We start from the raw sequence: 15,236 nt of genomic DNA, 5'->3' as shown, positions 1-15,236 counted from the left end.
CTGCTCTTTTTCAAGGAGGTTTAGATGTGTCATTAAATTGTTGGTTTCAGATCTCTCCAATTTGTTGATGTAGGAGCTCAGAGCTATAAACTTGTCTCTGAGTACTGCTTTTGCTGTGTACCAGAGGAGCTGGTAATTTGTGTGTTCATTTTTGTTGAATAACATGAAGATTTGAATTTCCTTTCTAATCTCTTCCATGACCCACTGGTGGTTCAAAATTGTGTTTTTCAGCCTCTATGTGTTACAGTATTTACTTTGGTGGCTTTTGGTATTGAATTCTAATTTTATTCCCTTATGGTTTGAGAGAATGCAGGTATAATTTCAATGTTTCTGAATTTGTACAAAGTTGCTTTGTGACCTAAAATATGTTCTATTTGGAGAATATTTCATGTGCTACTGAGAAGAATGTGTGTTCTGATGTTGCGGGGTGAAATATTCAGTAGACGTCTGATAAGTCTAGTTGATCTATTCAGTTGTTTAGATCCAGGGTTTCTCTGTTGAGATTTTGCCTGGTTGATTTATCCAGCAAGGATAGTGGTGTATTAAAGTCTCCAACTATTCATGTCTTTGAATCTATGTGAGATTTCAGGGAGAGTAGTTTTTCCTGGATAAATTTTGGTGCTTCATTATTTGGTGAATAGATAATTAGGATTGTAATATCTTCCTAAAAGAGATATCTTTAATTAGTATGTAATGACCTTCTTTATCTCTTCTTGCCAAGTTTAATTTGATGTCTTTTTTATCTGATATTAGGATTGCAACTCCCACTTGTTTTTTTTTCTTTTGTCTCCCAACTGTTTATGGGGGACATTTGCTTGGTAGATTTTATTCCAGCCTTTCACTTTCAGAATATGCTTGTTTTTGTTGGCAAGGTACATCTCTTGCAGGCAGTAGATAGAAGGGTCTTGCTTTTTGATACAAGAAGATAGTCCATGTCACTTAATTGTAGAGTTAAATTCCATTAATATTGAGAGTTAGGACTTAGAGGTGCTTGTTAGTTCATGCCCTGTTGTCCACCTTCTTGGTAGCTGTGCCAACTGGGTTCTTTCTATGATTCTTGGACTCTCTGTTTGGGGGCTGTTTCTTGGCCTTTATCATGCTCTTGCTGGTTTTCTATGTGTAGGACATCTTTGAGTATCTTTTGTAGGGCTGGTTTGGTGGAGATATGTTGTTTCAATTTTTCTTTGCTGTGGAAGGCTTTTATTTGACTTTCTGTTATGAAGGAGAGCTTAGCTGGGTACAGTATTCTTGTTTGATTGTTGTTTGTCTTTAGGGCATGGCATACATCATTCCAGGCTATTCTTACTATAATTGTCTTTGCTGAGAAATCTGAAGTTATTCTGATTGGTTTCCTTTTAGACGTGATCTTTTCTCCCTGATAGATTTAAGTATCCTTTCCTTGGCCTGAATTGATCCTGTGCAGATTAAAATATGATGGTGGGATGTCCTGTTCTGATCTGGTCTATTTGCGGCTCTAAAGGCTGCTTGTGTCTGAATGGGCCTATCTTTTGCATGTTTGGGAAGTTCTCTGCTAGGATCCTGTTAAATAAATTTCCTAGACCTTTAACTTCTATCTGTAGGCTCTCCTCTACACCCATTAGCCTTAAATTAGGCCTTCTGATGGTGTCTTCTAAATGTTGAATAGCTCTATCATATTTCTTAGATTTGTCTTTAATACTTGTCTTTTCTTTCTCTATAATGTCTAGGCTGTCTTCAGTCCCAGATATTCGATCTTCTGCATGGTCTAACCTACTGTCAAGACTTTCTACTTTGTTTTTAATTTCCTTTTCTTTAATTGGTCAGATTTGATGGCTTCAAATTCTTTGTTGGAGCTTTGTTTTAGATCTTGTATGGACTTCTTTCCCACATTAATTTGGTTTTCTGTGTTCATTTTCAAATCCCTTCATTGATTGGTTACAGTTTCATTGGACTCCCTTTCCTTCTTTTGGGCTTCATTCAGCATTTCCTTTGTGGTGTCCATGGATTCCCCCAGGGTGCTGTTTGTGGATTCCATGAATACCTTATTATTCTTTGATTATCCTCCTCATGCTCACTCAATTCCTGTGTTAATCTTTAATTAGCCTCATCACGCTCATGCATTTCCCAATCATGCTCACACAAAGTCATTTGCAGGCTTTCAATCTTGTCATTCATCATGTTTACAAGCAGTGTTTGTAGAACATTTTGGGAACTCTCCTCTGGATTATTCATTAACTTTTCTGTTGCCTGATTATCATGAGCAGGAGTTTTTAATATGGTTATCTGGGTTCATATGATAATCTGATTCTCTGGGGGCTGTTTCTCTACCTTTGTCATGTTCTTATTGGTTTTCTATGTGTAAGACACTGTTAAGTATCTTTTGTAGTGCTGGTTTGTTGGAGATATATTGTTTTAGTTTTTCTTTGCTGTTGAAGGTTTTTATTTCTGTCTCTGTTATGAAGAATAGCGTAGCTGGGTACACTATTCTTATTTGATAATTGTCTTAGGGCTGGGAATCCACCCTTCCAGACTCTTCTTGCTTTCATGATCTTTGCTGAGAAACATATAGCTATTCAGTTTTCCTTTATAGGTGATTGATATTTTCTCCCTAACAGATTTAACAATCCTTTCCTTGGTGTCTATTGATCCTGTGAGGATTACAATGTGACGGTGGGATGTCCTGTTCTATTCTGGTCTATTTGTGTCTCTAAAGGTTTCTTGTACCTGAATGGGCCTATCTTTTTGGATCTTTGGAAAGTTCTCTGATAGGATTATGTTTAATAAATTTCCTAGACCTTTAGCTTCTGTCTGTAGGACCTTGTCTACATCCATTAGCCTTAAATTAGGCCTTCTGATAGTGTCTTCCATCTTTTGAATGGATATATCCTTTTTCTTGTATTTGTTTTAATTAATTGTCTCTTCTCTCTTTTTAAAGTCCTGGCTATCTTCAGTTTCAGAGATTCAATCTTTTGCATCGTCTAGTTTACTCTCCAGACTTTATACTTTGTTTTTTATTTCTCTTCCTCCTAATTCCAGACTTTATACTTTATTTTTTATTTCTCTTCCTCCTAATCAGTCAGTTTTTATGGCTTCAAGTTTTTTGTTGAAACTTTGTCTTAGATTTTGCATGGATTTCTTTCCTTCTTGGATGCTTTTTCAGTATTTCCTCACAAATCCTCTAGTTGAGTGAGTACGTTCATTAGACTCCCTTTCCATCGGATGCAATCCATTCACCATTCTCTTTGTGGATTCCATGAATTCATCAATTAATCCTTGGTCTACCTCATCATGCTCACACATAGCTCTATGTGGACTTTCAATCTTTTCATTCAGCAAGTTCACCAGTAGTGTTTATAGAGCATTTTGAGAACTATCCTCTGGATTATTCAATAACTGCTCTGGTGTCTGTTTATCTTGAATGGGAGTTGTGGTTCCTTTACTTGCCGTTTTTCTTGTGTTTCTACAGCTTGTTCTGTTGAATTGATCATGAAAACAAAAAACAAGCCCATGCCAGAACACTATTTTAAGGCAATCATCAACGCAGAGCCCCAAGGTTGCACAGATTTTAAGCATTTACAATGAACAGTGGGTATTTTCTATCTCTCCTTTTTTTAGGGGGACAAGATTATATGCGTTTCCATACCAGAACACAATTTTAAGGCAGGCACCAACCCAGAGATCTGTAACAGACTTTGGAGGTACACGATCAAAGATAGATGATTTCACCATATCTATCCTTCTTTGGAAATGAAAGTATATCCATTTTCACATCAGAGCACAATTTTAAGACAAGCAACAACCCAAAGACCTGTAGTTATACAGTCGTAGGAGGATCACAATCAAAGGTAAATACTTTCACTTTATCTCTCTTTTTGGAGATTGAAAGTACCCCTAATTACACATCAGAATACAAATTTTCAAAATTTCAGTGCTCTTTGGAAGAACATTCTTCCTAATTTTTACATAATGAATTTGTATTCATTAAAAAAACATGGATTAGTAACCTGTATATAGTAGCAGCATCAGCAACAAACATAAAAAAGGAAGTGGTACATTTGTAATTTTTTTCAGAGCCAGAATGATGGGCTTATTAGTGTCCACCAAAACACTTGTAGGAGCTCACTGCCAAGTGGGCTTCAATGTGACTTTGATAGCCAGCCTGTCCACATGTGTGACATTTGCATTGCTCTCAGCATTCTAAAATATTTTTAGAAAATTATTTGGATTATCATCAGAAAGAATGACATTGCCCCATTTGTTAGGAAATGGAAAGACTTGGAAAAATTATATTAAGTGAAGAAAGCCAGGCCCAAAGAAACATAGGTCCCTTGGTTTCCCTTGTTTTCAATGACTAGTACATGTCTACAACAAGCAGAGAAAGTCAAAGGCTATGTACATACAACCATGTGAGATGATGTTAAGCAAAATGTACCACAAGACAGGGGCACAAGTTGTTTTTTCTTTCTTGCTATTGTTTTTAAAGTACTTATGATGCACTATGTGATTCTTTTAATTCCTTTGCTCTTTCCCCATGGTATAACCCCTTTTTTCACTCTATTTGATCTTGGTGTTCTGCATCTTGTATATACATTTTTGTAATTTGGTTAGGGGAAAGGGTATAGCAGGATGCTTAAAGGGGGTGCAGGTTGACCCATTGTGACAACAAGATGTATAGGACACTATGTTGAAAACAAACTTTACAATGTCGGGGGGGGGGGGAAGGGAGGAGCAGGGGAGATGGGGAAGGAAGGGATGGTAGGGGAAAAATAAGGAAGTAGTAACAATGTGTGATAGGAAATGTACTCATTACCCTACTCATGTAACTGTAACCCCTCTATACAGTATTTTTACAATAAAATATTTTTTTATTTTTTATTGTGAAAATACTGTACAGAGGGGTTACAATTACATGGGCAAGATAATGAGTACATTTCTTATCCAGCATTGTAGCCTCCTCCTTTGTTTCCCCTTCCCATCCCTCTCCCTGTCCCCCTACCCAATCCTCCCCCACCCCCCACCAAAGTTGTAAAGTTCGTTTTTGACATGACAACTTATACTTCTCATTGTTGCAACGTGTCCACCTGAATTCTTATTTAAACGACTTGTTTTTTCTCTTCCTCTCCACAAATTATACCGACATCAAATACAGTGAAAGCACGGGTTATACTGTGGGGGAGGGATATACAAAGCAACAAAGAAATAATCTAATAAATGCATTAGAAACAAATGCATGAAAGGAAAAAACATTTAAATACATATCTTAGGGTTCATTTTCCTACCATCACCTTATCTGACCTTTTCTGCTTAAAGAAATTACTTAGCTTATATAGAAACAAGGTGTAAGAACTCTTGTTACCTAAATCAAAATAATCAGCCACGTTCTCTCTTTTTCAAATGCCCATGGCCACACAGTGGTCTCACAGCCTTTTTTTTCCTGCTTCTTATGTCAGCTGACATCACTAACATTCATGACAGGGTCTCTGTTCACCAGAGTACGGAGCTGTGTCCTTGGGAAGCAGCATAATTAAAGGAAACCAAAGTCTCTCTGGAGGACAAATTCCTTTGTTTAGGGTTTGTCGATCATCCTTCTAGGTGCATCCAGAGGCATAAGGTGACTTTTTTGAAGAAGTTCACAGAACTGGAGTACAGAGGACAGGAAGAATTTAAGGAAGTAAAATGAAGACAGAGAAAATGTATTTATATCTAGCAAGGATCCAAAGTCTGGAGCAAACATTTCCTGGATTGAGGTTGTTGAACAGCTTTGAAAACAGAGGTGGAAAATATTTAAGGCTGTCTACCACTTGATACTTAATTCTGTATTTCTGCCATTCTGTAAGGACCTCTAAACATATAAAGACACACCGGGAAGCATCGCAGCATTGGAGAAAGGATTCTGGTGCCAGACCGGTTTGCTGAGTGCCCGATAGAGCAGGAAGTAGAAGAAGATACTGAGGAGCAGATTCACTGAGACAAACAACATGTATCTTCTGAAAGAGTCACTGATAGGAACAAATGATAGTCTCCTAGTGTGTAGAATGAGGACTGAGCAAAATTTTACTTTAATTTGAAAGGATAAGGTGATCTAAATGATATTTGAGTTGCAGTAACAGGCATATTTCTCATAAAAAATAAAATTCTAAGGAAATTCTAAAACTTCCTTATTATTTAAACGAGTTTGCTCTATTTCTACATCCTGACATTCATAAAACAAAGCAGTAAATTTAATCAGCTTTAGTTTCATTGTATGTTTTAGAAAACTGTTTTTCTAAAAATATTTATCACATATGTGAACCTTATGTTCAAACTTACAATCATCCACAATCATTGTGCTGAAGTCCACAATCTTAATAGAACTTAATTGAAGATATGCAATGCATAAATGATAACTTTTGCTGACATCTACTTGAGTGTCATGTGCTAGTCTGTGGAGAAAAGATGTTGATAAGGGCAGGTTTGAAAGAAAATGGGGATCCTGGTAGCCTACAGAGAGCATGAGTGAGATTAGAGGGAAGTTTGAAAGAGCTTCGGCATTGACTAATGGCAAAAAGAGCTCTGAAGACCAGAGCTTCTCAAGCACAAGGTTTATGGACATATATCACTAAGAGGTTCCTTATGGTGGGCCTGACCTAAGGATTATAGGGTGTTTTGTAACATATGGGTTCCTACTGTCCAGTCCCTTCCCCAGTTATGACAACCAAAAATGTCTCTGGACAGTGCCAGGTATCTGCTGGCACAATCAGCCACTGCTGAGGGTAATTTGTGAATTGGAGGCAACAACTCATGCATGGAAATAAAAAAAAGTTGCTCTACAAACTTTCTGTGGGAGTTTCCTCACAGGTCCGTAGTCAGCTCCCAGACAACTGACTGGCTGACTAGCTAATCAGTAAAGAGCTCTAAACCTCAAGTTAAAAAATTTGGATTCTTGTCAATAGTACAATTCTTATGGGCATTCCAGAAAGGGTAATTTGACAGTGATATGTTCAATTACACACAAGAAACAAGTAGTAAGAGCTTTCTGACCACTTAAGGCCTGTGACCTTGAAAGTTATCTCTTCGTTTTTTGTGGGTTTATTTCATCTTTCAGACGAGGAATACCATAACTTATATTAGAACTTCCAAAAGTTAAGAATTCTTCTGTTCATTTTGGATACAATCACAATGCAGGCATCAATTAGTATTTTATTAGAAATATCCTTTTGCTTTTGCATCTATCTAATTCCTGCTTCCACTCTCAGAGTCAGTATTCATTTTTGATGAATATTGTTATAGTTACTTATTGAGTAACTTCCATGTGCTGAGCACCATGCCCAGTACTTGGCACTTCAAGGAGTGATGGTGCACGATGCATGGCTTCTTAGGATCCCACAGGCAGAGAGATCCTCGATATTTAGTGTACTGAAATCCAGAAGATTGCAGAACTATGAAAACCTGTAAGTGGAACTGGAGTTTGTAGTCTTCCAGGAGCTGTGGCCATTAGAAATGAACCTGAGTTCCTGGACTTAAAGGTGAAGTAAGTTAGAAAGGAAAGCTAAGAAATTCTGAGAAGAAAGCCTCTCATCAATACTGTGTTTTAGTAATGAATCACACACAAGGAAAGGAAACTTGAGAGGTGAATGAGTCATAGAGTCAAGCCACAAAGACTGGGGTCACCTCTGACTGAATTTGGCAGGTGAAGCAGGACAGGCCATTCTAAGTAGAAAGTGTAAGGTCTGCACAGGGACACCTCCCTACCTCTTGGCTAAGTTTCTGCCCAGTATCTGTTACCTAGGTAACTGGCAGACCTGGAAGCAGTTACCTTCCCCTCCTGCTAGGTCACATCCTGGTCCACCTTTGGTCACATGCCTCCCATCTGACCTCAGGAGGGTCTCAGACCCTGAAGTCATGTCTGGATCCTGTGTGGCCACACATTTCCCCCACCTGTCCACACCTCTTCCTGTCTCTAGCCTAGATAACTCCTGGTCCCGGGGGTGGGTCACCCCTTTCCTTTTCAGCCATACCTCTCCACCATGCATGGAGGGGGCAGCAGTTCGGTAAATAAACTTCTTCCCCTGCCCAAATAGCGTGTGGTGTTGTCTTCATCAGCCACCTAGTGAAACCTACCTATTTAATATAACTTACAGAAAGGTGATGAGTTTTGTTCTTTGGTGTGTTGAGTTGGAAGCAATGGGAATATATCAGAAAAGTATTCAGCAAGTAACCTGAGAGCAACTGAAGATAGAGGATTGATGCTGGAGAGGAACAGAGGGAAAGCTGGGTAGACAAGAATGGGTTCTGCTTTCTCAGGTGACAGTAAGGAGCATATTGGACAATCTGGCACTTTGTTTCATGGGCATGTCTCTACCTCATAGAGATGTTATAAGAGGAGAAAAGCCAATTATATCAACACCAATCAAAATTTCTTCTCCTTTTTCTCTCTTCTTTTGGAGGTAGTGGGATTTAATTTTGGCCTTATACTTGCTACCCTAGCTAAACAGTCATTATATCACTTGAGCCAGGCTTCTAGCCAATGGAAGACAATGTCTGATTCCAGATTGTATAGGGAATGGAATGTTAAATAGTTTTTATTTTCTAGAGTACTGAGAGAAAAGATGTTAAGGGCTAGTGGGAAAATAGGGTGGAGTAGACTTTCTACTTTATCTGAAACAAGTTCATGGATGTAGCCAAAATTAAAGTATGGTATGATGGGCCAGGTGGGATTCTGAGAGATAATAGAGCCATAAGAGCTTTAAGATGGGTTCCAAGTTTTACTCTTCCAATTTTCTGGCAAGGGATGTGTTCTGGGTTAAATAAGCAATGTAGCACTTGCCTAGTATGCATGAAACCTGAGTTCAATCCATTGCACTGGTGGCTACTTAGGAGACTAAGATCTGAGAATCACAGTTCAAACACCACTCTAGACAGGAAAATCTGTGAGAGACTTTTATCTTTAATTAACCAGTAAAATAGTGGAAGTAGAGCTATGGTTCAAATGGTAGAGCATCAGCCTTTAGGAAAAGAGAACAACTCAAGAACAGTGCCCAGGCTCTAATTTCAAGCCTCAGGATTAGCACACACACACACACACACACACACACACACACACACACACAAGATACACAAAGCAAAATACAGCCCCACACCCACTAGTGTATCCTAGTAATATCATCAATCACAGCTTGATCAAGAACATGAGCTCATAGTCCACACACTTTACATGGCTTTTCTCTCCCAATACATCATTTTTCCTCAGACACACTAGAGTCCACCCTCGTGTATGCATTCATTTCCTGATTGAATTGTAAGCCCATTCTTTGTAAACTCCATTTTTTAATATAATTATTTTATTGAATTATTGAAGTATCAAAAATTGGTATCAGGATTCTTGGTGTTGCTTCTTAGATCTTATTAATTACCCTGTTGAATTATCCCTTTTTCAGAAACATAGATAACATCCAAAATGCTTTTGATATCATTGTTTTTAACAGTGGTTGCTTGCCGAATCAAAGGAGCTGGATTTTAGAAAAGTTCAATATCATTTCCTTCAAGAATTAATTCATCTTTTTCTTTGCTAACTGTATTTAATCTTATTTTTAATTGTGATTGTAAAGACAATGTACAGAGATGTTACAATTACATAAGTCAGGTAATAAGTATATTTCTTTTTGAACAGTGTCACCACTTCCCTTGTTTTCTCCCAGTTTATCCCTCTCAACACCCTCCACCAAAAGTAGTATAGTTCATTTTCAACATAGTGTCTAGTGTTGCATTTATTCATCTTTTGTTCCACCATTTCTGTCTTCCCCTTTTCCTCCCTAAAGAAGATTAACTTATATATAAGATAAAAGGTACAGAAAGCAAAAACAGTGAAAAAAGATCAAAAGACAAACAAAAAACTCAGGAAACAAAATAATGTAAAAACTTTGTTTCAATTTCTTAGAGTTCATTTCAATAAGTATTTTATATGAGCATATGCCCATAGATATTGAACTTTTGTGATTCTCCCCTAAAAATATCCTCCTTGGGTCTTGCCATGTGAATGTCTACAGTCCTGTATAATTTTTCATGTTCAAGTATATGCTTTTTCCATCCAGTGTGTTTACTTGTGGACTTAGAGACACTTTCTAGTTACAACAAATGAATGAAGCCATATGGATGAAGCCTATATTTCTTTGGGTCTGGCTTACTTTGCTTAATTTAATTTTTCCAAGTTTTTTCATTTCCTTAAAAATAGTATAACATCATTCTTTGCGATGGAAGCATAAAATTCTATTGTGTATATATAACACATTCTCTTGATTCATTCATCTGCTGAGGGGCATCTGGATTAATTTCATATGTTGGCTATGGAAATGGATTAAATCCTATTTCTGGGTTTGAGTCAGCGAACAAGCAATACCTGTCCTCATCCAAACTCTTCAGATATATTTCTCAGTGAAGGAGTTTTGGATTTCAACTTAGAGACTTCATTTCTGAATAAGGAACTCATCTTGTAATGAAAGTCCAGAGTAACACCCTTGATCATGTTCTGTACATGACAACAGATAATGTGGATGGTGGCCAGTTCTTTTCTGTTTACCCACCATTTGTCGACCCAGAGCATCTTCTTTTTCTTTCCAAGGAGAGTGAGTTCTACATTAATGTGGCTGAAATACCTCTGCAGGGACCCTTCATGATCACAGTGCAGCTCTTCAGGGTGATGTTGACATTTTCTTGAATGTCAACAGTCTGATTGCTGAGATATGGTCTACATTCTCACTGTAGATGGGACAAAGAGAGTATAAACTCCAACTTTTTAAACTTTAAATTTTTTATTGAAGTTGTTATTGAAAATTTTCTTTATAAATTTCAGTCCCAAATATAGTATTTCTCTGTGTAATATTTGTCAGTTCATCCAATGAAGGATATTTATATGAATAGGGATTAATTTTAAAAGCTAAGCTTTAAGACGGTGGAGTAATATGGCGGAGGAGAAGCTGGAGACTAAACAAGCTCTCACATAGAAAGCAGTTTTAGTGTTACAGTGAACAGTCCTAGGCCAGAGAATTACACCAAGTGTGCCATCAAAGTACAGAGAGTTCAGCCAGAGAGGGAAAATCCAGGCAAGGAGACAGATCTGAGCACTCAACACAAAAAGCCACCAAAGAAATTCCGGCATCACATGGAGGGCTGAACAACACACTGCTGAATCATGAGTGGGTCATGGAAGAGATTAGAAAGGAAATTCAAATGTTCATTATATTCAACAAAAATGAAGTAAGCCAAAATACCAGCTCCTCTGTGACACAGTAAAGGCAGTACTCAGAGGCAAGTTTATAGCTCTGAGTTCCTACATCAACAAATTGGAGAGATCTGAAATCAACAATTTAATGAGACATCTGAACCTCCTTGAAAAAAGCAGCAAGACAAACCCCAATCCAGAAGACGGAAAGAAATAATTAAAATTAAATCAGAATTAAACTAATTAGAATCCTAAAAAAAGTATAGAAAGATTCAACAAAACAAAGAGTAGGTTCTTCAAAAAAATTACCAAAATTAACAAAACAGTATGTCAATACCATTAGCAAATCTTATCAGAAAAAGAAGAGAACACACCCAAATAAATAAGCATGGGGATGAGAATGGAAACATCACCACAGAAACAACAAAGATTCAGAACATTACAAAGGAATATTCTCTAACCTTTATGCTAATAAGTTTGAGAACTTGGCAGAAATGGGCCTTATCCTAGCAAATCTCGACATGCTAAAACTAAACCAAGATGGGTAAAACCATCTGAACAGGCCCATATCAAGCATTGAAATAGAAACAGCAATAAGAGACCCTCCCCCATCTAATAAAAGACAAGGACCAGATGGTTTTACAATGGAATTCTACAAGGCCTTCAAAGCAGAGCTCACACCAATACTCCTCCAACTCTTCAATGAAACTTAAAGAGAAAGTTCACTACCAAACACATTCTATGAAGCCATCATAAACCTCATCCCAAACCAGGCAGAGACTCATCAAAGGAAGAGAACTATAGACCTATTTCTTTGATGAACATTCTTTGATGAACATTGATGAAACACTTCTCAACAAAATTTTGGCCAATCAACTTCAACAATTCATCCAAAAAATCATACACCATGATCAAACAGGATTCATTTCATGGATGCAAAGCTGGTTCAATATACACAAATCAATTAATATTATTCATCACATCAACAGGAGCAAGAATAAGAACCACATGGTTATCTCAATAGATGCAGAAAAAGCATTCGACAAGATCCAACACCCCTTTATGATGAAGGTTCTGGAAAAACTAGGAATCCAGGGAACATTCCTCAATACAATAAAGGCTGTATAGGACAAACCTACAGACAGCATTATACTTAATGGTGAAAAACTAAAGCCATTTCCTCTTAACTCAGAAATGAGACAAAGATGTCCATTCTCTCCACTGCACTTCAATCTAGTATTAGAATAACTACCTACAACAAAAAGACAAGATGCAAACATAAAGGGGATCCAAATAGGGAAAAATGAAGTAAAACTCTCCCTCTTGCAGATGACATGATTTTGTTTTGAAAGAATCCCACGGATTCCACTCCCAAATTACTCAAGCTGATTCAAAACTTTGGCAAAGTAGCAGGGTATAAAATTAACCCTCAAAAATCAATGGCTTTTCTGTATGGCAACTATGAGAAAAGAATGGATGAAATGAGGAAAGCAACTCCATTTGTAATAACCCCACAAAAAATAAAATAACTAGGAATTAACTTAACCAAAGAAGTGAAGGACCTCTATGATGAAAAGTTTAAAAACCTGAAAAAGTAAATCAAAACAGTACTTAGAAAGTGGCAAAATCCCCCATGTTCCTGGATTAGAAGGATCAACATCGTGAAAATGTCAATACTTCCCAAGGCTATCTACAAACTCAATGTGATACCTATTAATATTCCAACCTCATTCTTCAAGGAAATAGCAGAGGCAATCCAAAAATTCATAGGGAACAATAAAAGATCCTAAATAGCAAAAACGATCCTTAACAGAATGAACAGTGCTGGAGGAATATCAATACCAAATTTCAAACTCTACTACAAAGCCATAGTAATCAAAACAGCTTGGTACTGGTACAAGAACAGACCTCAGGACCAATAGAATAGAATGGAAAACCCAGAAATGAACACACAGACATACAGCAATCTAATCTTTGATAAGGGAGCTAAAACAATAGAATGGAAGAAAGACAGCCTCTTCAGTAAATGGTGATGGCAAAATTGGTTAATTACTTGTAGAAAACTAAAGCTAGATCCTTATATATCACCCTGCACCAGAATCAACTCCAAATGTATCAAAGACCTCGGAGTCAAAGCAGACACTCTGAAAACATTACAAGATGGAAAAAGATATACCCTTGGTCTCCTTTGCACAGGCTGAAAATTTCTTAATAGAGACCCAGAAGCACAAAAAATCAAAGAAAGGTTGTACAAATGGGATTGCATGAAATTTCAGAGCTTCCGCATGGCAAAGGACATAGCTAGCAAGATCAATAGAAAGCACACAGAATGGGAGAAGTTCTTCACTAGCCATACAACGGACAAGGGTCTCATATCTAAAATATACCTTGAACTCAAAAAATTAAATCCCCCAACAACAAATCCTCAAAGAAACAACTGCCCAATAAATAAGTGGGTGAAAGACTTAAAGAGAAACTTCTCTGAAGAGGAAAGAAGGATGACAAATAGACACTTGAAGAAATGCTCAACCTCCCTAGCCATAAAAGAAATGCAAATCAAAACAACATTGAGATACCACCTCACCCCAGTTAGAATGGCTAGAATCAAGAACTCTAATAACAACAGATGCTGGAGAGGATGTGGACAGAAGGGAACATTACTGCATTGTTTGTGTGAGTGTAAACTTGTTCAACCACTTTGGAAAGTAGTATGGAGGGTCCTCAAAAGACTCCACATAGAGCTCCCCTATGACCCAGCAATCCCACTTTTGGGCATTTACTCAAATGGTCACAAACAAGACCATACTAAAGCCACCAGTACAAGTATGTTTATTGCAGCATTATTTACCATAGCTAAGATCTGGAACCAACCCAGATGCCTCTCAGTAGATGAATGGATTAAGAAAATGTGGTATATATACACAATGGAAATCTATGCCTCCATCAGACAGAATGATATTTTCCCATTTGTTAGTAAATGGAAGGACTTGGAAAAAAATTATATTAAGTGAAGTAAGCCAGGCCCAAAGAAACATAGGTCCCATGGTTTCCCTTATTTTCAATAACTTGTATGTGTCTGAGACAAGCAGAAAAGGTCAGATAAATTGGTGTTAGGTGAAATGAACCCCAAGATAACAAGATAAGTATTCAAATGTTTTTTTCTTTCTTGTGATTGCTTCTAACATATTTATAAGATGATTTCTTTGTTGCTTTGTATGTTCCTCCTCCATGGTATAACCCCTGCTTTCATTGTATTTGACGTTGGTTTAATTTGTGGATGAGAAGGGCAAAAACAAATCATTTAAATAGAGATACAGGTGTACTCATTGGAACAATGAGATGTACAAGTCCTTATGTGGAAAACTAACTTTACAAGTTTGGCTGCAGGGGAGGTGGGTGGCAGCTCAGGGTGGGGTGGTGGGTAGGAAGGGATGGGAAGGGGAAACAACAATGCTTATCAAGCATTGTTGCCCATGTAATTGTAACCCCTCTCTATGGTATTTTTACAATAAAATAATAATAATACTCACTAGAAAAAGAATATGCTTTAGCCAGATGCCGGTAACTCATGCCTGTAATCCTAGCTACTCAGGAATCTGAGATCTGAGCATCACGGTTCACAGCCAGCCTGGGCAGGAAAGTCCATGAGATTCTTATCTCCAATAAATCACTAGAACACTGGAAGTGACACTGTGTCACAAGTGGTAGAGCACTAGTCTTGAGCTGAAGGGTGCAGGGACAGTGCCCAAGCTGAGTTCAAGCCCCACGACTGACAAAAGAAGCTTATCAAATTATTCTGATACTTATGGTGTGCAGGCATACTTAATGAATTACATTCTTCTCAAAAATGCATAATATCGGAGGGGGGACCAAGATGGCGACGGGGCAGTAGGGAAATGCCACAGCTCTCTCCAACCAAAAAGAGAGTTCGAGTTCCAATGCTTAATCTCCCCAAGAGACTGACAACAACAAAAAGACGAACACTCAGAGAAAAACCAGAGGTGGAAAATAACAAAAAAAGAAAGAGAGGAAAAGAAGAACTTCAGAACAGAGAAGAGCG

At 37.7% G+C, this 15,236-nt stretch overlaps 1 pseudogene; it reads right to left on the bottom strand.

Moving 5' to 3' along the window:
- The window catches only part of LOC105985884, a 77,753-nt pseudogene that overhangs the window by 42,531 nt on the left and 19,986 nt on the right, over nucleotides 1-15,236 (bottom strand).

This window comes from Dipodomys ordii, unplaced genomic scaffold (assembly GCF_000151885.1).
Source record: "Dipodomys ordii isolate 6190 unplaced genomic scaffold, Dord_2.0 Scaffold32, whole genome shotgun sequence".
NCBI lineage: Eukaryota > Metazoa > Chordata > Mammalia > Rodentia > Heteromyidae > Dipodomys > Dipodomys ordii.
This window is presented reverse-complemented; position numbering and strand designations above follow the sequence as displayed.